Source organism: Panthera onca, chromosome A1 (assembly GCF_046562875.1).
Source record: "Panthera onca isolate mPanOnc1 chromosome A1, mPanOnc1 haplotype 2, whole genome shotgun sequence".
Classification (NCBI taxonomy): domain Eukaryota; kingdom Metazoa; phylum Chordata; class Mammalia; order Carnivora; family Felidae; genus Panthera; species Panthera onca.
In genome coordinates, this window is record NC_138339.1 from 210,807,674 (window position 1) to 210,831,773 (window position 24,100).

Consider the following 24,100-nt stretch of genomic DNA (forward strand, 5'->3'; position numbering starts at 1 on the left):
GGGGCGGTGGGGGGAACACATACATTCAGTCCACAAACAGAGAAAGAGAGGATACCTAGTTTATTTGGGGGGATTCATTCACTCATTCAAAAATCATGTCATGTGCCCTGCCTACAGCCTTTGTCCTGTGCCAGGATTGGGATGCAATGCAAAACAAACAAAAGGGGAAAATAGTAAAGTACCAACCTGAACATTAGGTCTATTTTTCTTTCAGTGGTTGATTGGGTATCTTTGTCCACATGCTCACCAATACGTAAAAGTGTCAGACTTTACTTTTTGCACACAGAGGGTAAAAGATGTTGTTCCCTATTTTAATTTGCATTTTGCCAAATAACTAGTAAAATGGAAAGCTTTTCAACATTCTTGTGTTTATTGTTCACTCACTTCTCTGCTGTGACTTGTTTTTCGTATCCTTTGACATTTTTTCCCTGTATTTTCTTCGTATTTTTCTTATTCATTCATAGGGATTTTTTATTTATTGTGGACACTGATCCTTTCCCTTGGGCACAAAAAATACCCTCTCCTGTCCATAGGTTGTTTTTAAATTTTAATTTATTGAGCATTTTGCCTTGTGGAGTCAAAATTATCTAGCTGTTCCATAATAGAATGTGCTTTTTGATCTTTAAAACAAAAAAATTCATTCTTTATCTCTAGTCCACATTTTTTTCAATTATTTTCTATGGTTTTTTTTTTTTTAAACATGTTTTTCCTAGTAGTTTCTTTTCGCTTCCTAGAGTTTCATTTTCCACATTTTTGTCTGGAATTTGCTTGTGTGTGGTGTGAAGTCATAATCTAATTCTCCTTTGCCTTCCTTGCCGAAAGTCAGCTGTCTCAACATTATGGAGTTTGTAAGGTATCTTTCCCCACTGGTGTTGATATCCCTTCAAAAAACCAAGCTCCACACCTAAGTTATTTTCTGGGGCCTCTCTGCCATTCCACTGATGTGTTTATAAATTCCCCTGACGTTTTCTTTTTTTAACGTTTATTTATTTTGAGACAGAGAAAGACAGAGCGTGAATAGGGGAGGCGCAGAGAGAGAGAGGGAGATGCAGAATCTGAAACAGGTTCCAGGCTCTGGGCTGTCAGCACAGAGCCCGACGCGGGGCTCAAACCCACAGACCGCGAGATCATAAGCTGAGCCGAAGTCGGCCGCTTAACTGACTGAGCCACCCAGGCGCCCCGCCTCTGACGTTTTCTATTTGCTGTGCTTTTACTTTCCTTCATGCATTTTCTTGTCCTACTTTCTGTGGATTAATTACCTTTTCTTCATTTTCCTTATTTTCCTTTACCCACTTAGCATGATAGTCTATGTTTGTGCCTTTAGTAATTATGCCTAGATTTTTCATATGTATGTATAGTTAATATATATGATATATTTATAAGATATATAAAGGTATAGGGGCACCTGGGTGGTCAGTCGGTTAAGTGTCCAATTCTTGGTTTCAGCTCAGGTCATGGTCTCACAGTTCGTGGGTTCAAGCCTCACATCAGGCTCCACACTGATGGTGCAGAGCCTGCTTGGGATTCTCTCTCTCTCCCTCTCTCTCTGCACCCATCCTGCTCGTGCTTTCGCTCTCTCGCTCTCAAAATAAAAAAAAATAAAAAAAAAACTTAAAAAAAAGATATATAAAGTTATATATATAGTTAAATTTAAATTTTTCTATTAAAAGCTAAAGTTCATACACATATCTGTCTTCCTTCTAAACTAAACTAGAACCTTGTAGAATTGAACTCCCTTCAGAATCACTCCCCTGCTGTTGTGCTCTGTTTGTTTGTTTGATATTTCAGATCATTTTGTTTTCAGCGCATATGATGAACAATGCTGTCGTTATTCTCATTGATTTTAATGTCAATTCTCATTTAGATTTACCACCACAATTTATTTGCTCCCTTTGCTACTTGCATTCCACTTCTTCCTTCTGAATATATTTTTCTTCAAACTAAAGTATATCATTCAGTAATCTTTTTAGTGAGCGTAATCTATTCAAGTTACTGTTCGTGGAAACCTTTCTAAGTCCTAGTAAGCCTGAGCTGTCTATTTCTTACTTGTACTCTTCTATTTAATTTTTTAAATAGGTAAAACAAGCATCTGACCCAAAACAAAACAAGAAGTATAAAATATCCTACTCATTATAAATGTTTAAATCCCCAATCATTTGCCATTAGGACTTTAAAAATTTATCCTGTTGCCTTATGATAACTATCACTGCTAAGAGGTAGGCTGCCCACCTTATTACTGTGAGATTATGGTCTACGTTTTTATTTTTTTCCTCCAGTGGCTTATAGGATTTCTCATTATGCTTGATATTCGGCGCTTGTACTACTAAGAGCCTAGATGTGAAACTCATCCGTCTATATCTGTCTATCACTATTTTTTCTATTTCTTAGCCTCCCAGTTGGCTAATTTTATAGTCTTCTGCTCAGGCAGAGTGAGCTTGACCAGCTCCAAACCAGTGTTTAAGTGAGTTTATGGTCTCAGGGTTCTTGTTCCACGCTGGTTGCGTGTATCTGGGCCTGGGCTTGAATGTGACCCAATCCTGTTGTTGACCCGGTAAGATGGCTTCCACCCCCAGCCTGAGGCAGCAGCTGGTTTCAGGTGGCAGCCCTATGTAGTGGGCAGCCATTATTTCCCCCCTTACAAGTAAATGAAGCACTTTTCTAGCCCAAAGTCTCACCCAGGGGGCTCCCGGTGCCCCCAGACCAACCCGGTGTTTGTGGACTTAACGCCATCCCAAGATGTTGTTCAAAACATAGCCACTCCGGCCTCTGTTGCCTCCAGGCCTCCCTAAGCAAGATGGCTTTGCTTCTGACTCACTGCTCTTAGTTCCCTTTCCATTTTCAGCATTAGAGGACCTGCTTGCTTTTAGTGTGCATTTTTAATTTTTAAACATTTTACCCGGGATTTTGATTAACTGAGATGGCGAAGCATATTTTGTTGTGTTCAATCTATTCTCCTGTCCAGAACATTTCTTAGTGCTTAACGTCACCAAGATTGGAAACCTGAGAATCACACAGGATTCCTCCCTCTCCCTCAGTCAGTCAGTTACAAATCCTTATTTATTCTCTTCCTAATGACCTCTCAATTTCATGTCTTCTTCTCTGGGTCACCTATTTACTGCCAAAGCCAGTTCCTTGGCTTAAGCTATTAGACTTCCTTAGCTGGGAATTTTCTTTCTATAAAAAATCTCCTAATTGTTCTCAATCCCTTCCAATCCAACCTGTAAAATGGCACCAAATTAATATATACATTTAAAATATTTTATTTCTGATTATACTAGTATTATTACTCAATAAATGGCATTGGGACTTTTGTTAGCCTTTTTGAATCAAAAACTAACAAGAAACTTACATCTTATTAATATCATACCACGTGCAAAAATACTGTAGTATAGTCTGGAAACCTTAAAAGCACCAAAAGGAAAACATAATTCAGAAATTAGTCTAGTGTGGGAAAATCTCTATTTATCAAAATACATAAGCTTATTTAAAAAACTTATTAAAAACTTATTGCAATAACCCATGTGTGGAAAGAGTTGCAATGTGAAAATATTGCAAATGTGAAAGCCTAAGTCATTAAACAGAGGCATAACATGGTTGTATCTGTTTTATAGCTAACAAATCTGAGTCACAGGCATGTGTATATGAACACGTATGTGGCATATGTGCATACATTTATGTATGCATGTATGCATGTACATATACACCAAATACATAGAAAGGTAACTGAGAAAATCCAGGATTCCCTCTGTGTATGTATGAATGTTTTAAATCCTTTTGGTAAAAACACGTGCATGGAGCACAAAAACTAAAGCAGGCAGAGAATCTTGAAAATATTAACAAGGACAAAGAAGAAAATTCAAATCACATATAATGCCACCACTACATATGTACAGATCAATGGCTTCCCCTTCCCTAGGAGATAAACTGCAAATGCCTCAGCAAGTAACATTCTTACCCCTGTCTCCTTCCTAGCTTCGCATGGTATTCTCCCCCAACTAGTAACCTAACATCTGACCAGGACTTGAAATTTTCTGAATACATCTGCTATTACTTCTGCCTGAAATATATTCTCCCACCCTTGGCTGGCAAACAGTTGTTGGTCGGTTCTGTATTCCCTTTTTCTGCCGCATATGACAGTACTTCTGTGAATGCTTCTCCTCTGATAGTGTTAGTTTACCTCCTCTGCTAGACCAGCAGCATTTGAAGGAAGTGATTCATCAATGCCTTCCCCTACTCGCCTACCTGCCCAGTGACTGGTAAAGGCACTGGCTCATGGTGGGGCACTCACTAGGTGATGAATGAGTGAGTGCTTAAAAGCAGGCATGCAAGCACAGGAGAAGCAATACAAGAATACAAGGATTACTGAGCGGCAGTGGAAACTCAGCTTGAAATGTATTACATTTTACTGCCCAGGATCCAAATCCATCATTTAACTCAGTTCCATCACTTCCTCAAGCCACACCCAACACCTGGCGGAGCAAAGGGGAGAGAGCATCCGGCAGAGTTGCTCAGGGATGCAGCGATGAGGAAGGGGCTGGCATCATTCTGGAGTGGTGCGGAGCACGTGGTTAAGTGACTGGTTGTGGCTGGGAAGGGAGCAAGAGCTGGAGTGACAGCCCTGGGGCTGAGGTGAAGGAATGGGTTGATGTAAATTGCAGGGTGGGGTTCAGGGCAAAGCATTCCAAAGCCTTCTTTCCCAAAGTAGTTCCAAAAGTATGTAAATAGGTATTGATGCACCGGGGAAAGTCTTACGTGGCCAAGTGTTTGGGAAACACTGGATTTAGCAAAGGTAGAGACAATTCTTAGTAGCAGGATTTCTCAGAGACCCGACTTTCTTTAGTAAGCTGCTTTATGAAATCTCAAAAGCAGGGCGCTGTACCAATGTTTACCAAATGTATTTGACACAGTGTATCGGTTTGCTAGGGCGGTGGTAGCAAGAACCACAAACTGGCGGCTTCAACAACAGAAATTTGTCATCTCACCGTTTTGGAAGCTGGGAGTCTGAGATCAAGATCTCAGCAGGTTTGCTTCCTTCTGGAGGCTGTGAGGGAGAATCTGTTCCAAGTGTCTCTCCTAGCTTCTGGTGGCCTGCTGGCAATGTCTTCACTTCCTGGGCTTATAGATTCTTCTGCTTTCACGCTCACATGGCATCCTCCCAGTGTGGGTGGCTGTCTCTATATTTGCCTTTTCCGTAAAGACACTAGTCACGTTGGATGAGGGCTCACCCTTCTACACAGTATGACCTCATCTTAACTTCACTGATTACATCTGCAACAACCCCATCTCCAAACAGTCACATTCTGGGGTACTGCAGGCTAAGATTTCAAGATATAAATTTTAGGGGGAAATGATTCAATCCATATTGCTGCTGGGTGAACTAGGGAGACCTCGGGTCCTGGGGCCTTGACTCAGCCAGATCTGAAGGAGTCACGGAAGATGATTGGTCTAGTCACAAGAATGAATTTAAGAACAGACACATAGCACAGAGGACAAGGAACACAAGCAGGAAAGTTTATTAAAAGCGAAAAGTACACTTTTGAGATATGAGAAGGGTTGAGCTCAAGACAGACAGAGAGAGAGAGAGAGAGAGAGAGAGAGATGTGTGCCCTGGGGCTTGGGCTTCTACCTTTTATTGACAGTTCTGAGGGGCAGAATATTTATTGTATTTATTGGGACAGAAAGCAGAATTCCTGAGCCTTTTCTTCTCAATTTGGCCAGGGGGTTCCTGTCATGGCATCTGCCATCTTGGGCCTGTCTGGTTAGATCTGGCTTCTTGTGGAGTGCTGTCAGGACCTGCCTCTGATCTTCCTGATAGCTGGCCAGGACTTCGTCCTTGCTGGCCTCCCGGTATCCTGTTAGAACCCAACTAACTGCCTACTCTAACATTAGCACACTTTTTGGCATAGTGTAGCAAAAACACTGACTCCCTGAACTCAGTTTTGGTAAGATCTGCTACAATGGATTCTCTATCATTAGGTTCTTCCAAAAGACAGCTAAAGATAGGGGTCCTCATTCTCCGAAACCCTAGAATGCACCAGGCAATCCAAGAAAGGTGATGTTATGATGACATTTTACAAATGAAAAATGAGAAATTTACAAATGAAAAAAACAGATTCTGATCACCAAAGACACTCATCCAACGTAACTGAGCCATGTTTCAAACCAAGGTCTGTCTCATTACCAAACCACTTCTCTCTCCACTCCAACTTGCTGTTTCCCAAATGATATGGATATCATTAAAGCGAGATCCTTGCTGTGGAAATAATGGGGTTATTTCCCCACCCCTCACTAATGCCTAATCCATACTGAAAAGTGGTTGAGATTTGAAACAAAGCAAAGGCAGGGAGGCTTATTTCCCATCATTGAAATAAATCTGTTTCATACATAGGAAGCACTCCTGGTTAAATGTTTACCTTTTGAACCCTACACTGAAGGAAATGGTTTCCTGAAGCTTTGGCTAATCTTTTAGCAAACTGTCAACCTAAAAACTTGGGTGCTTCTTGATGAGGATTTTAACTGCACTATTGATTATAGTGCAGCTAGAAACCATTTTCAGACTTATCTTCATATGATTTAATTGACATTGAGAGGTATTTTAATTGAAACGTTAGACTTCCTCAGTAGAACTACCCTTTGTTTCTAGCAAGGCAATCTAGCTTTTATGCTTTTAATCGCCATCTGTTGTTCAATAAATGTCAAATCGTTCCTAATGGTCTCTCTAAGCATAGGGTTGGTTTTTTTTTTTTTTTTTTTTTAATTTGCTTTTGTACTCAGTGTTCGTTATGGGCAAATGAGTCCTTGCCGTAAAAGAGCGCCATTTCTCATGGTGCTTCAGTCCCGTTAGAAGGAAAAAGTGATTAGAAATAAAGAGACAAGAGAAATGCTTCTTTTCTTTTTTTTTTTTTTTTTAATTCTTCTCAGCAGTGGGGAGATTTAGAAAGTCTATAAAAATGTTTCCTTCAGCACTGCTGGTGATTCTACTCCCATTCAAAGCATAAAAGGAACAGAGACTTCTGAAAATCTTTGAGTTGCTTAAATTGTCTGAAATGATTAATATATTTAAAAAGATAGGTGAGGGAGAACATCCACTGGACTCAGCCAAATTTGAGCTGTACCAAGGAGCTCTTGACTTCACAAGCCAACAGGGACTCTTTTTTTTTGTTTTTTGTTTGTTTGTTTGTTTGTTTTAAACCTTGTGGGAATTTTGTAGACATAAAGCAGAAGCAATGCAAGGACTCTATTACCCAGGACCCCACAATGGATTCTGAACTGAACCAGCCTACTCTCCAGAGGTGGAGGAAGGGAATGGCCAGTGACTTCCAATGATGCTCAGCTGTGACAGAGAAGGAAAGACCCTCCCTGGGGAGATGCAGAAAATTTTTGCTCTTCCTCATTAGCTTCCTAACACCCAACATCCTCCATGAAAGGTCACCTTCCAAAGTTAGGAAACCAAATGACGCTGGCTCTTGGGGGCCCTGGAGAGTCCTGGAGATAAGGATTGTGTGGCTTCTGGGAAGGGGGAGGGGCCTTTCATTGAGACTTGCATGCATTGGGTCCCAATCGGCTTGCAAACCAAGAAGTATGCTTAATTGCTTGGATCAGGGTTTGAAATATTTTCCAAGGGTTGGAAGAAGTATATTCTAAGAAGTAATTAGAATTGGTTGAAATACAGGGCTATAAATGGGGGACTGGCACAATTTTACAAGAAACAGATCATAACTCAACATTCTAATGACTTTTTCTTTGGAGAAGGTCAGCAAAGCTATTAACAAGGGAAGTGAGCATGCAGAGTTCTCCATCCCAGACTGTGACTGAACTTTGAACAAAGTACCTCCATCAGGATTCTGACTCTAATTACCTGAGCCGTTGCCTTTGCTCAGGAATGAGGGCTGAGCGGGGGCTAAATGGGCAGTCGGGCTTCTGACTGCCCTTCTGTGCTTCTCTAGCTCTCTTCCCCAAAAGGGATAAGAATAAAGATGCTGACAAGTTCATTTTTTCAGGCACGATGGCCAAAAATACCACAGATTATTACCAGTATTAAAGTCCTCCAAGTGGAATTCCAAGTGGAATTTCCCACACATTATAAAAAGGAGAGGAGGCTTAACAGCACTCTGTCACCCTGTCCTCTCCCCTGAGACACAGGCAAACATGCCGACATGGACCACGTGGCCATAGTGGCATTTAGAAGGGAAACCCATCCACGATGCTTCAGTTTGGAAACATAGCCTGGATAACTTCAAAATGAACTCACTTGCCCTGAAGCTGCCCTGTGTTACTTGTGTACACATCAACTATACCAGTCATTAGGTTTAAACTAAGGTCAGGGAATGTGTCTATGTATTTTTGTTTCTCTGCCAGCCATCCTTCAGGACTCAAAACAGTGCCTGGGATCTCAACAAATATTTGTTAAGTTAAAAAATAAGAATGACAAACAGGGAGTTTTCAGAGGAATCTCAGACCAGCTTGGAGCTCCTTCCAAATGACTCTGGTCTTTCCCAGTGAGCCCAGAATTTGGAGAGTGTGAGATGGTACTCCATTTCTCCATCATTCCTTCCCTCTCTAAATACCCAACACCCATCCTATTCTTTTGTTCCTCTGGGGGTTTATCATCTACTTAGATGAACTTGACCCCAGGCCTTTCCTTCTGCAAGGTCAAGACCAAATTAATCACCAGAGTCAGTGTCAAAAAACTGTATGTCTAGCTGTAAGCTCTCCCCAGGTGGCCTCACCAAATTTAAATGTTTGGTCACTGGACTTCAAAATCAAAGTTCTGTCTAGTCAAAATTGTGAGGAACAAGGGGCAAATAGGTCTTCAGACAATCAGACCTTCCTTGCAGATTATCACTCCTTCAATCATACTGATTCCTACGACGGCCTGTATTTGTATGTCTTACGATTACCCAATGGATGATTATATATTTCCAAAATTTCCTTTGATGCTAACACTAACTCGTGTTAATTTTATGTTGAACTTCACTCTCATTGCTCTCAGCTTTTAAAAAATTGGAGAAATAATGGATGGCATCCTTTAACCCAACTCCCTTATATCTGTGATACCCCCAGCCCTGGACTCCAGATCCCTGGGCCTACCCCTCTCTTTGCTTCAGCTACCCCGAAGTCTGTTTATTTTCTGACCCGTGTGTACTCCAGACTTGGTTCTGTGGGACCAAGGTAACAATATGTTGCCTTAATTACTCTTCAAAGATGTTTATTTTGAGAGGACACCAGAACTGTTTTTGCAGCCCTCCTGCTGTTAAAAATTCTAAAGGTTAAGGCCTCCAGTAAACTGTGATTAGAAAAAAATCAACGGAGTAACTGCATAATCACCGCTATATTTAGCAGGCTAGTGATTTCCAGAGAAACCTGGCATTTCTGCCCTGCAGCCTCCTCCAATCCCTCAGGAAGTCTTCTGGCCGGAATATGTGATGCTCTCCCGGCCCAGCACCTGGAGCAGAGCTACAGGCCTGAAGTAGCTTAAAATATCTTAGCATCTCATATAGTAACAGAGAATCCAACTCCAAAAGAAAAAGAAAGAAATGAAAATGGCTTACCATAAAATGGTTGGGTGAGGCAGTGCTGGTTCATAAAACAGAACTGTTACATAAAATTCCAATGAGCTTTTTTGTTCCTGTAGGTTCTTCTAAGGTATAGCCCCATTCTTTGTTTTTGTTTTTGTTTTTAGTAATCTCTACTCCCCATGTGGGGCCAGAATTCATGACCCCAAGATCAGAGTCTCATGGTCTACTGACTGAGCCAGCCAGGAGCCCCAATAATCCCCTTTCTTAAATTGCTCAAGACCTCATAGTGACTGGTCTGGTATAGTTGTAGTCAGGTGCTCATGTCTCCCACAGACTGTGGGCTTCCCTTTCTACGGTTTTATTGCTCTCCATGAAACTCTTTTCTCTTTCTTCTGATACTGCTCTCTGCTCTTCCTCCCCTCAAAAAAAAAAAAATATCTTACTTGTCAGAAAGTCTGTCATGTATACCTTAGGATATACTGGATTCACTTTGGGGAAGAGAGGAATGATTATCTAAATAATAATGGGTAACACTTACTGAGCACTTACCGCGTGCTAGGAACTGTTCTAGGTACATCATATATATTAATTCAGTTAAGTCTCACAACCACCCAATGAGATAGTTTGTTACTATTTAATCTTCATTTTACAGATGAGAAAATTAAGGCACAGAGAGGCTAAGAAACTTGTGTCGACTCACACAGCTAGTAAGTAGAAGAGCTGGGCTTTGAACCCAGGCAGTCGGACTCCACAAGCCGTGTTCCCAACCTCTAAACTGTTCCACTTTCCAAACACTTTTTGCCACCATCACCTCTCATTTTTTAAGTAAGATTGGAGCAGAATGAGTGTTAAATCTGGCCCCTTAGCACTGCCTTCTGATCCTTCCGGCACGCTAGCTACGCCTGTTTGTCACAGTGGATCACAGGCACCCAGAAGATGAGAAGAACGGAGGGCAGAAGAGAAACAAGCTGGTCTTCAGAGTTATAGAAGGGAACTGAGAGCTGCTCACTGGGCTTTCAAACCGCTTTTCTCTACCCCAGGGTGTCATCGCGGGAGATGAGGCGGGCTCCCGGGACCCCCAGCATCTGCCAGGGCAGCTCCACTTTCAGCCGCCTCACACACACAGGGGGTCTGGGATTTACACTGAACACAGAGATTCATGGTTCAAAAAGGTTTGGAAACCCCAGGGGATGGAGCAATCACCTAGGTGTCAGGTTCCTTAATTGTTAAGCCCTCCTCATGGCTGATTTACACAGCCCTGTACTCCCTGGAGAGGGAAGGCAGGAGGGTGGAGACCAGGGCATATTCTGCAGTCTGTCTGCCAGGAAAATCTCGGTGACTGTCAGATATCCTCGCCTCAAGCAGGAAGAGCGTTCCTAGGGGAGGCGGACAATTAGAGAAGACGGTGACTTTATCTCCAGCCCAGAAAGGCAAGCTTAAAAAAATGTTTAAGGGCAAATGGAAATAAGATGAATCTCTAAGAGCCCTGCAGCAAGCACAAAGTATTTGGAAATCCATTTCTTCCCTCGCCTTCAAAATTCCTTAATTCAGTTACACAGTGTCCTCCTGTGGTCCTCACAAGTGTATTTCTCACTTGCCTGTCTATGCCCCATGTGATGCTTAAGAAGACACACAAACAGATGTGTATGCACACATACGCACACATGTGCGCACACACATACACACACACACACACACACGCACGCACGCACGTAGGAGATTTAAGCCAGGTCAGCTTCAGGCACCAGTTGGGTGATCTACCCTGGGTATATCTCTCACCGGGCCATCTGTAGATCAGGGAACCAACGTCCTGTTGCCAACCCATAACATAAATTTTATTCAGGGCACCCTCAGATTTACAGGCACCAGGGAGGCCCCAGAGCACAGCGGTGGGGGGAATGCTGGAGTCGGAACGTCCATGTTGGGTCCCAGTTCTGTCACTTACAAACTGTGAGATTTCAAGAGACTTCCTAACGGTCTCTTGAAAGTCTCTTGTCCCCCAGGTTTATCCTCTGCAAAATGGGACTAACAATAGCGCCTGTTGGTAGGATTGTTTGCTCTAAGCATAAAGTGCTTATAACAGCGCCTGGCACGTGGCAAGAGTTGAATAAGCATTAGCTATATATAGCTACCGAAGCGCCTGGCAGCACCCTTGGCCCGTGCTAGGTCAGCCCAGTCCTAATTCCACTCCCACTCCAGCCCCAGTAAGAGTCCGGGGCTGCTTTTCTGCAGAGTGCAGATGGCCACAGTTCAACAGGAAGATTAGCAGCCGTCTTTGTTGGAGACAAACAAGTTACAAGGTTCCTGGGGGAGGCTGGCACTTCGTTAGGCTTTCTTCATAGCGCAACTTAAAATTGAAAACGCTGCCTGAAGCATCCTGCGATCAGAACAAACATTCTTCATTCATTCACCACATATTTACTGAGCGCATCTTTAAAATAATAGCCAGCTACATATGGACACTCCCTGTATAAATGCTGTGTTAAGTGCTTTCTATCCACTCATAGCGATGCCATAAGGGAGGTACTATTATTCTTTCCATTTTGTATATGAGGTTCAGAGAGGTAAGGTAACTTGCCACCGGTCACACGGCATATGGCGGAACTAAGATTCCATCAGAGAAATGCAAATCAAAACTACAATGACCTATCACCTCACACCTCTTAGAATGGCTAAAATCAAAAACGCTGGACATAACAGGTGTTGGTGAGGAAGTGGAGAAAAAGAAACACTCATGCGCTGTATGGGAATGCAAACTGGTGCAGTCACTCTGGAAAACAGTGTGGAGCTTCCTCAAAAAGTTAAAAATAGAACCCTACAATCTAGGAATCGCACTCCTGGCTGTTTACTCCAAAGATACAAAAACACTAGTTCAAAGGAATGCGTGCACCCCTATGTTTACTGCAGAATATTATTTTCAATAGCCAAATTATGGGAAGAGCCCAAGTGTCCATTGACTAATGAATGGATAAAGAAGTGATATAGTTACTAATATAAATATATATAGTTATCTATAAAAATATCATATATATATATAATGGGATATTACTCAGCCATAAAAAAGAATAAAGTCTTGCCATTTGCAACATTATGGATAGAGCTACAGAGCATGATGCTAACTAAGCCAAATAAGTCTGTCAGAGAAAGACAAATACCATGTAATTTCATTCCTATGTGGAATTTAAGAAACAAAGCAAACAAGCAACGGGGGGGATAAAAAAAGAGACGAACCCAGGAAACAGACTCTTAACTACAGAGAACACACTGATGGTTACCAGAGCAGAGGTGGGTGGTGGGACAGGTGATTTCACAGGTGAAGGGGGTTAAGAGCACACTTACCATGAGCCCTGACTAATGTATAAATTGCTGAATCACTATATTGTATACCTGAAACTAATATAACATTGTATATTAACTACACTGGAATTAAAATTTTTAAACTTAATAAAAATAAGATAAAATCCCACCAGAGCCAGAGTTTTGTTCTTGACCACTCTGCCTCTTCCCTTATGTCTAAAGAATGCAGCCCTCGAACCCACACACCCTGGCAAGGCGACCTGTCCTTTCTTCCTCCTCTTCCTCTGTCATCTGTGAAAAGGGAGGCTGCAAATCTCAATTCCTTTCTCGTGAATGCATAGAAAAATCCCAAGACTTCTGTCCACACAGCACACCAATACCAGAGGGGAACAGTTCTGGAGTAAGCATCTCTATTAAGCCATACAAAATCCAGGCTTCAGCTTAAACTTTTTACACAAAACCCCTCTAATATCTCTGCCACCACATCAGACAGAAGGTGTGAAGGCACGCTGCCTTGTTTGCAAACCGTACTAATGTAATCATGATAAAAATTGTCTTGGTGTGCCAGTCTTAGCCATTAAAAAAATAAAGAAGAAGAAAATCCCAGTAGGTATTTCGGGCTGCTTTAAGCAAAGAGAAGCTATGGACTCCTTTTTTTTAGAGAAATGAAATCCTTTGTTTATTGTAATTAGCAGCCAGTATTTTGTCACCTGAACAATAACACTAGGCCCGAGTATAGATAGTGTAATTACAGAGAATTCTAAAGGTCTCTAAAAATATTTCATGGTGACATCAAGTCAAATCATGTCTACCTCTATCCCTGACACACACACACACACACACGCACGCACACACACACAGAACTCAAGGACATCTCGCTCCCTGATTTAGCTACACAATTTCCATTCAAACTGGGGAAAGTCACATAGGTAACACCCCATTCAGTTCTTTGAATTTTTATGAATAAAAAAAGAAATCCGTAAAGCAAATCCTGTGATTACAAGCATTTTTAGCACAGAGCACCAGACAGCAGTTCCTGGAAGGGCCCCTTGAATACAACATCGTTCAGGCTCTAGGTATTCTGGGCTCAGCAGTGGGGCGAAGGTTGCGGTCACCTGGGTTCATAGTGGCCCCTCTGGGCAGGGAAGACGCTCCCTTCCCCATTTCAAAGGACACAAGAGCTTCCCAGCCCTCAGCCCTCTCCCGTCCTCCCAGATGCCAGGTTGCCACGGGAGATGAAGCTTTCTGGCTCTTTCCTGGGCAGCAATCCCTGCCGGCGTTCAGCCTGGGGGAGCCCACACTCCTTCCATGGCTCCCCGTCAGGACTGCAAACCCCACCACGCTCCGTGGCATGACAGAGCCAAGGAGCATGCACAGTGGGGACTGTCATGCCTGGGGCCGGGGGTGTGGCTCTGCTTTCGACCAGGTTTGAGACTTGGGGACTGGGCCTGGCCCTCTCTGAACCTCAGTTGCATCATTAATTAGATAGTGACAATAGTACTTACTTGATAGGGTAATTGTGAGATAAAAGTGTTCTCACCACAAATAATGATGATGATAGTGATGATAATGATGATGGGGCAGAAAGAAACTTTGGGAGATTTTTATGGCCTGAAAGTGGTGATCACAGATGTATATTTATTCCCAAAATTACGGAGCTGTGTACATTAAATACGTACAGCCTCTTAAGTATCAGTCATACTTCAATAAGGTACTTTTTAAAAAATAAAGAAAAACATACATAAAAAAATAAAGAAAAACATACATAAAAATATTTGGTAAATGTTCAATTTCAGTCTTCTTGGTTTCTTTCCCCTCTTATGTAGTTTTCCCTTCTTTTCCTAATGGAATTAAGAAGTGAAATGGTTGAATAACTATCTTGACAATAGTCTTTGGCAAAATTCTGGAAAAGGTGAAGTGAAAAAAAGATGGAACGCTGCCTATAGAACACTAGAATTCCACTGGCCTGCAGCTAGCAATGGAGAGGAAATCCACATGTGAGGAGGGAGGCTTGGGCCCTGAGGTTGGCCATCTCCTTGGGGTCTTAGGGTGCCATCCACGGCCAGCCCCACTGTTTTCAGGGGCTTGTCCCTCTCCTTTGTCCTCCAGCCCAGGCACGTGCCCTCCACCAGTCCCTTGTGACAAGGCAGAGGCCCAGCCAACAAAAGTTTTGGAAGATTACACTAAGAGCAAGGGGCTCAAAAAGATAAATCAACAAAAATAATAAGCACTCAGATCATCTGGCTTACACAATGTAGTTTATCCATCTTTAGTATTTGGCCTCAATGGGGAGGTCTCCCTGCCTGGCTGCCCTTCTGCCTCCATGTGGTGAAGGTCACGTTTAGTCCCTGCCATCCTGGAGGAATCCCATGAATCTCCATACCAAGAATGGCCAATTCACAACCTACCTGCTACATGTCCCCGTAGGCTGCTCAGGGCAGACATCCCCAATCAACCACAGCACTCTTCCTCATTGAGCGCAGACTTGGACACAGTCTCTAGGTATCAACTACCAATCAGCCAAAGTTACACCAACTTGTCATCCCTGCTTTAGATCCCCAAAGTCCTTATCAAAGAAAGCAGAGTCCCAAGAAAGCCAGAAAACTCCCTATCACGCCTGACTAAGACTCCCTTCTAAGTTCTGGCTCCTGTCCAAAGACTACCTTGTCTCCAGGTGAGTGATCTTCCGGGAACGACATACATCAGAGGAGCTCACGCCAGCCCACAGAGGTGCCCCTCTTTGCTCACCAACTCAAAACCGCACATTCATATGAAGGTCAATAAGAGAAAGGTCCTCACAGGAGTCTCCTCTTATACTTTCCACCTACCCCGCAAGCCCAGAAGCAAAACACCAGATGCCACGGTATTGGCTGGAGATGGACATCTTTATCATGTTGTCATTACTCAAGCTACGGTTACCCTCAATGGGGACAGAGAAAAAAGCAAGCTACTAGCTGGTAAGAAGGATACCTTACAGCGCCCCATACTGTTTTCTTCCCTAAACCCAGATGAATACCTACTAGGAATATGAAGGTTCTTGTTCTGGGGGCGTAGTTACATCAGGGCCCAAGCTATTGGGAGGGAATGTGAAGAGTGCTCCCTCCTTTTCCCGAACTTTCCTCTTTCCCCACATATTGGTTCTGGGGAGAATCAAAGGCAAGAATGCCCTCTAAGTACTTTACTTCGGTCATTAAATTTTCACACAAACTCTGTGTCATGTATTCTTGAAGTTCATTTTATAGATGAGACAACTGAGGCTTCGAGAGGTTGGAAACCCTTCCCAAGGTTACACAGCTTGAAACAGGCACTGTACAGCTTCAAATCTTAATCTCTTCCTATACCATGCTGGCCCTCACGTCAAACCATGCAAGGCACAGCCAGGGGCCACACATAAACCCAGAATGGTCCCAACCAGGGTCCTGTTGCCATTTTCCATGGCCTTAAGAGGTAGAAGACAAACTTTGACTCCCAAAGGAGGCTCTGATGACATCATTCACATAATAAAATATTGTGGGGTCATTCACAGAAATAACGGGTGTCTACCAAATGCTGGAATCTTTTGATGACCCAAGAATTCTAACACTGCCTCTGTGGTCATCGATTTGTTGGGAGTAAATGAGAACAATGCCTAATAACCCTTCTTCCAAACCAAAGACTTTAGCCACAACCAACCCATTGCAAGTGTGGGCAGGTTTCGTCTGAAATAAATCCCAAATCAGTCCACCTTGTTCCACCTGCATTTCCGGCACCCTGGTCCAAGTCACTGTTGCATCCTTCAAAGGCAGTGCAGTAACTCCTCTCCCTGTGTCACTCTGTTCCCAACTCCTGTCCCACAGCTGTCAAACTCCTGGCTTTTAGAAGCCAATGACTGCTGTTAGAATAGAATCCGGGCCCCCTATGATGGCCTCCAAGCTTCCACCTGTTCTGACTCCTGTCCACTCACCTTATATCTGATTTATGTACTTTGTTATCTATTTTTCTCTGTTTCCAGTAGCAAGCTTCTCATGGGAAAGGGGACCTTCCTGACTTGTTAAACACACAAGTACACGTTGAATATATGAATGAAGGTTATCTGTGACACATAGAGGAATACAAACTCTCCCCTACAGGCTTGCTCGATGCGTTGGTTCTAGGGACTACAGAGGTGTGATAATCTGGAAACCAGAAGCCTTGGGTTTAGTCATTGCACTGCTACTTAAATTCACAGCACAAGACTGGGAAAACCTCTCAACAGTCTTTGGCCTCTGTTTCCCTGTCTGTTAGTTCTACCTTTTCTGTGAACAGACGTGATCACCCTCCTGATTCAGCAAACTCTATCGACTATTTGCAAGGCACTCCACTGGGTCCTGGCAATGCCAAGATGAAGGACACCACACTAGCCGAGAAAGAACACACAGGTGATTTGGGGCCAGAGACGAGGCAGTACGTAAACAATGTCTGATATCCTACCATGAGCCCTAATGGAAACCCAGTAAAGATACAACATGACGCGAAGGAGCGAACTGCCAGTTTCATCTGGTACTCAGGGTGGAGGCCACTCCTGAAGCTGGGCTTTGATAACAGACAGGAACTCCCGCGCCAGAGGATCAGAGTCATGCACGGGAACACCAGCAAAGGCATGATGCATCACGCGCAGGGAACAGGAAGTGGTTCTAAGTGGCCAGTTATGGAGAGTGTGGAGGGGCACAGGTGGAAAAGGAGGTTGGGCAGGTATGCTGGGGCATGGAACGTGGAGCCTCTAGGCCAGGGTAAGGGGTTGAAATCTTAGGACAAGTGTTTTGAGCAGAGGCATGACCTATCTAAGTGTATTTCAGAAAGATTATTCTGACAGCAGCCTGGAGGGTGGATTTGGAGGGAAACGCAGCAGAAACAGGACTGTGGAGAGCAAGCTGTGGTAGTAATGCAGGCAAGCAGGGCGCCGAAAGGAGTCGCAGAGAACTGGAGAGAAGCAGCCTAGGCATGAGCATTAGGACCCCCAGTACGTCTCTAAAGCCTGGGAGAGTTGAAAGTTCCCAGCTGGGGTGATTGGTTGTTGCTTTTCCCCCAACAATGCATGCAGGAGGAGGATCCAGTTTAGGAAGAAATGTACCAAGTTCCTTCTTGAACATGTGAGTCCCCTCCTACAAAAGCACACGAGAGCAGGGTGTTGTGGCCAAATCCTTGCGTTAGGGTGGCAGGAGGAGCTGGAACTGTGACCAAATCACTGCACCGTCCTTGTTTTGTCCCCTCCCTGGCAGGAGGAAGGCAAGTTATGATTGCCTCTTTCCTCTTGGGGGTGTAGCGAGGCTTTGTTTCTCTGTTCCATGGGCTGCGTCACACCCAGATGAAAGGAGCTCTGTGAGGCAGGAGCATAAGGAGACAGGGCACAAAGAAAGGTCTAAAAGGCTGCCTGAAGGGTAGGAGACAGGTTTGCAGGGCGTTCGTTCTGGCTTCATAATGTGATTTAAAGATCCAGAAATGAGAATGAAAAGATACAGGCAGCAGCAGAAGAGATGGATTCATTCTCTCTCCAGATGGATTAACACTTGGATTGTTTTTCCCAGATGTAACTGGCCAGGATTTAAAAAAAAAAAAAACAAACCCTACCATGCTTCTCTCTCAAGGGGACAGCATGGGGCGGCAGACCCAAAGGGCTCCGAAAGAGACAGCTGTCAGCTCAGCAGCTTACTGTGAGGACTGCTCTGTGCAGAGGTGTGGAGGCTGGGACCAGTCAGGCTTCAGGCGCCAGAGATTCGGCCCTTCACCAGCCCAGGGAGCCACCGCAGATCCTTCCACAAAGCCCAGATGCCTGCAGAAAATAAAAAGAAGTTTGCTTGGTACTCCGCATCAGACCAGATGGCTCCTTTTCGGATAAGACTTTCGAAGTGTCCAGAGTGTTCTTTCTTCTCAGCTCACCCCTGAAGCACCCCCCTCTGATCGCACTTGCCCCCACCCCCACTCCACAAGCTGCTCCTCCCTGGGGCCTCTGTGAAAATGGGTCAGCCTTGGAGTGTTCTGGAAAAACAACTTCTCCCTGGGCTTACCAGTTTCTGGGAGAAATAGCACCTTCCTGTGCCTGCAGGACTTGGCTCCTTCACATTCACCCTTTCCCTCCATCCCCCTCACTGCCTGGCTTCTAGCACTTGAGTCTTACCCATCCTTCGAGGCCCTGAAAATCACACCTCCCCCCAAAGTCTTCCTAGACTGCCTAGTAGGAGTTTCTCTCTTTGTTCTCCTGTTACACTTTATTTGTTATAACCCTGTGTTAAGTCTACTTGCCTTCTACTTGCTGTGGCTCTAAGTTTCGCTCACACTCTCGATTTTAAGGCCTTGGAGACCAGAGCTGCGCTGGGCTCACCGCATTAGCCTCGGGGCCTGCCACTGCTTAACCAACGTTTGCTGGGTTCATTAGAATAGGTGAGTAAGAGCTGGAAGCTATACTGTTGCCGTAAGGAGAGGAAGGTGTTCCCAGAATGAGTCTGCTTCTGCTAGAGCTGCCTGGATTTCATAACCTGGCATTATTGCAGGGGGACTTAGGGATGTCAGGCGGGAGCCATGGTTATAGGTCTGGGAACATCCACTGGTCAGGCCTGCCGGCAGGGAGGAAGAACAACATCGTGGCCCTGGGAAGAGTTCTGGCTCAGACAGGGTGGGTGGGATCCTGGCTGCCTGTACCAATTTCGAGCCCTGGAATAACAGGCAAGTGTCTTCTCATGTTCTGATCCTCCATTTAGTCAGCTGCAAAGTGATCATAGTCATTCCTACCCTTGCAGGTAATTGTAGGAAGATAACTGTAGGTGCGCGTTGCCTGGCACCTAATCGATGCGCACTGAGTTCTCTGACTAACTCATTCATTGATGGAGGATGTAAATGAGGACAAGGCGCAGCCTGGAGAAGGGGGATCCACAGCCCATGAACAAGGGTGGTTCTTGTAATACAGGTTAGTGACGATGTCTGGGTGTGGATACATCTGTACGCTGAGCTACTGAGACCTGAATTCTGTCCTAAAAACTCTGGTACACACAGAATATGTAGAATAACTTTTCTGAGCTTTGACTACACTGAGTCAAAGCTATGCTTCCCACTACCTCCACATGGTTATTGTGAATAATAAACCACCGCAGGCTGTTGAGTCTTTGATGAAATGCAAACATATTGCACAGCCCGGTGCCCAGGCCCTAGTAAGCAAGCCTTGAATAAGGGTTCCTTTTATTACAATCTTTTTTTCCCTCTAGACTCTAAGTTCCATGGAGTCAGGAACTATGTCTGTTTTGTTTTGCACCTTGTACTCAGACGCTGAACACAGAACCTGACAGGTTGGAGCAGGGGAAGCTTTATGAATATCTTTTGAAGAAATGAATTAATACCCATCTGGCATTGTTTAACTCTAGAGCATGGAGGCTGTGATGATCCTTAATGTTTATTTCATTCTATGGCATTCAATGATTTCTAGTCAGATGGGGGGACCAGTTCAGGTCAGGAAGTATTTCAGCTATTGAATCTGTGATTGCGTTGCTTCATGAATAAAAATAAATCAACATTTTTTTTTCTCTCTCTCATTCTAGTTATTATCTCTGTGCAATAATTGGGGATTGGGAGAAATTCTTGTTCCTTCTTTGTTAGTGTTGACCAACAAACTTGTGAACTTGAATGCATGTTAGCAATTAGTATTGATTAATCTGATTTGCAAGCTTGGGCACATAACTTTGCTCTGGAAATCCTGCACATTTTCTTGACCACAGCCACAGACAGTCAGAGAATAATCTGAATCCCTGATCACCATGAGCTTCCTCCAGACCAATGACCCACACTTTTGACCCTTCCCAAACTCATGTCTCCAGGAATGGAAAGGAAGAGAGAAGCCACAATTTCTCAGGTGCCAAACTTTGTGCAAGGACTTTGCATTTCTTTAGTAGTATTTCATGCTGCCCACGAATTAAGTATCTTAGATCTTCTTCTGGTCACGTTTGCCTTCTCCCTCAAAGTCAGGTTTAGCCCCATGACTTGCTTTGGGGATGGACATGTGAGCAGAAGAGATACACATTCTTTCTGGGATAAAGTTTTAAGAGCCAGCATGCTATTTTGCACACTCACTTTCCCTCTCCCATGATGATGTGCCACATGATGAAGCCTCCTTCAGGTTAGGACCCAGAGTGAGGATAATCTGGAACAGAGTGCCCAGCTAACTCCCAAGAGCGAGTGGCGTTAGCAAGAAGAATGTCTTTGGAGGTTTAAGACACTGAAACTTAGGAAGTCATCTGTTACTGCAGCATAACCTGAACTATCCTGACTGATATGTCAGTTCATTTAATCCTCATAAAAAAGATCCATGAGGTGGGTGTTAGGAGATGATTCTTCATGGATCTCATGCATTTCTACATACATGTCTTACAAGCAAAGCTATAGTTCCCTTTATTCCAGAATGTCTTCTCAAGGACATCTGTATAGCAAGTGGCCTGGAAAGGTAGAGATAGTATCACCCACCAGAGGAAAAGGCAGGCATACTTACTGCTTGTTATAAACTCAGGATCCCTAAGCCCGGGGCACTCTCCTATATAACACCACTCACTGTGTGTGTAGGTAACCAGTGTGACAGGCTAACATGTTAGATGGAATAAGGGAAATTAATGTCTATTAAATAACTAGTGTATTTCAAGCACTGTGCTAGAATGTTATTTTCCAGAGTTCTTTAAAAATTAGCATTGAACTATCTCGACTTACCTAGTTTTGATGCCTAAAGGAAGACATTTGTCTCAGTCTCGGCATACATCACACCCATATTCAACTGCCTTCTCCCCAGCAAACAGATGACCCGGAGACTGTGTTAAACTGTCGGATTTCCAATAATTTAATGTCCAGGGTACCTTGTGCAGTGGTAAGCCTGGGAGCTCTGGAGGTCTCTGGAAGAAGCACAGAGTATGTGTAGAGCCAAAGGCCTTGGGGCACCAAGGGCACTCAGATCCAAGCAGTGGCCTCACGCCATCTCCCTGCCCTCCTGTAGGCAACGCGACAGGATGAAGGGGCACCAGGGGCTTGGCATAACTAGCATAATTGAGCTGCAGTGGGAGTACGCATTTCCCCCAACTACAAAGCCCAAGGCTCTCAGATCCCAGGAAAACTGAGCCAGAGCTTCACGCCTACCCACCCTCAAGCCATCCTTTTCCAGTGGGACACAATGGAAGGGACTGGGGCCCACAGATCTGGGTTCAACTCTTGACTCAAACTCTAATCTACCTTAGTGACATGGGGGCAAGATTTTTAACTTCTCCGAGCTTCAATTTTTTCATCCATAAAGCAGACTAACCATATCTCTAACTTGTAAGGTTTTTACGGAGACTAACGAATGAGATCCCGTATGTAAAGCACAACGTCCAGCGCATAGTAGTCTTTCAATAAATAGCAGCAACTCTTATTACCGTCATCATTTTTTTTGACTGAGGAGACAGAACATCCCTTCAAACAAAAGAAAATTAAAAACTAGGTGCAGAGCCACTGGCTGAAAGCCAAAGGGGAAGATAAAGCACTATAATTGCCTCTCCTGGGAAAAGCAATAAATCCAGGCAGCTGTGCTGCTCCCACTCTGTGGCGGTGTGAGAGGGGGGCTGTGTCAGAGAACTTCTGTCTCAGAACCTGAGTGTCCACCATGTACAAGGCACTCTCTGGGGGGATGTAAGGGGTGCAACGAAGAGGCAAGCACTGTTCGGCCTTCCAGGAGTTTATTCTCTACAGAGGCTAGCACAAAGGGAGGATTAGATAACAAGAGATAGATAATAAAGGTAGATAATCGTTATTAGCTACCAAGATTGGGACAAAGGGAGGATTAGAAAATATTGTATTATGGGAAAATTGAGAAAAGGGAAGTGATGTGCACAGGTGTTCACGGTGGCTGAGCTTTCATTCTGGCAACAGGGCGTTAAGACAGGCTTCATATATGGATATTTGGGATGAGTAGATGAAATTTCTTTTTTATTGCTTTTTAATTCTTTTTTTAATGTTTATTTATTTTTGAGAGAGACAGAGACAGAATGCGAGCGGGTTAGGGGCAGAGAGAGAGGGAGACACAGAAGCAGGCTCCAGGCTCTGAGCTGTCAGCACAGAGCCCGACGTGGGGCTCGAACTCGTGAGCTGTGAGATCATGACCTGAGCCAAAGTCCGTCGCTCAACCGACGGAGCCACCCAGGTGCCCCTGAAATTTCAAGAGCGACATGGGAAAAGGGAGGGCAATTAAGCAAAAGGAAAATAACGAATCTGACAAGGATTAGGCCCATTCGGGAAAAGAGAGTAGTATGATTTGGCTGGAAAGTGTTATGGGATAACCAGGAAACGGAGTCTACACAATGGATGGCCTTGAGAGCGTGCTTAATCTGGTCCTCAGCGAAGAGTGGCAGGCTTAGAACTATGTCTAAGCGAGACGAACCTGGTGGCTCTACATAGGACAGACTGGAGGAGGAAGACTTTAGCAGCAGAGAGACCATTTAGGGAAGTAAGAAGCATCTGAGGCTGGAAGAATGGGAGCCCTGGATTGGAGGGGAGCGTCTGCAAGGACAGAAAGGGTGAATCCGGGAAAGGTGAAAATTCTATATTCAAGGAAGAGAAGCATGAGGAGAAGCTTAGCAATATCTAAGCCATGTAGCAGGCATCCCTGTGCTGGACCTAGAAAGGTACGGGCAAAGCACTTCTGTGATGTGGTCACCACCCACACGCTATGGAGACCGCACGTTCCGGAAGACTTCTGCTTAACAGGACCAAATTGGTCAAGGATTTAGGGGATGAGCTTAAGCAGTAACTTTCTAACAAATAAAGGGTATTACCCACACAACAATAGACTAAGCAAAGAAGCCAGGGGCTCACCTTTTCTGAAAGATTTTAAAGCTGGACATGATGCTGGATGCCATTCCACTGGTCAGAAGACTGAATTAGGTCAACTGGGCTTGCAAGGTTGGCTCGGGCTTGAGCGTCTCCAAACCAGAGTACATGAGGCTTCCTGAGGAGGAGATCCCGAAGGACTCCCCGGTCAGGGCCATTTCCAACAGTCCTCTAGGCAACCCAGGAAGAAAAGGAAGAGGAAATTAATTTTCGAATGACTGCAGACATTAAGTATTCGACTACCCCTTTCCCAATGACAGCCCAGTGGGAAATGTTGACATGCACGGCTTTGGCAAATGAGCTTTACAAAGTAAAGCACTGCTTCTTCTTACAAAGCAACTCACAGTTTGAATTGAGATTCTGACATATGTTTATGTTTTGACCCAATAATTTTACTTCTAGGAATCTAGCCTCAGAAAATGATCAAAAGTACAAAGATT

The 24,100-nt window shown here is 44.1% G+C and overlaps 1 long non-coding RNA gene across 1 annotated transcript in view; it reads right to left on the bottom strand.

The window, feature by feature from the left end:
- LOC132682017 (uncharacterized) overlaps positions 1-24,100 on the bottom strand; it is a 73,497-nt gene that overhangs the window by 45,723 nt on the left and 3,674 nt on the right. The window contains exons 3-5 of the long non-coding RNA XR_009611405.3: positions 23,646-23,831; positions 21,516-21,694; positions 18,402-18,603 (exon numbers count right to left, since the gene is read on the bottom strand). This is a non-coding gene — a long non-coding RNA (uncharacterized LOC132682017). The remainder of the gene's footprint in view (positions 1-18,401; positions 18,604-21,515; positions 21,695-23,645; positions 23,832-24,100) is intronic.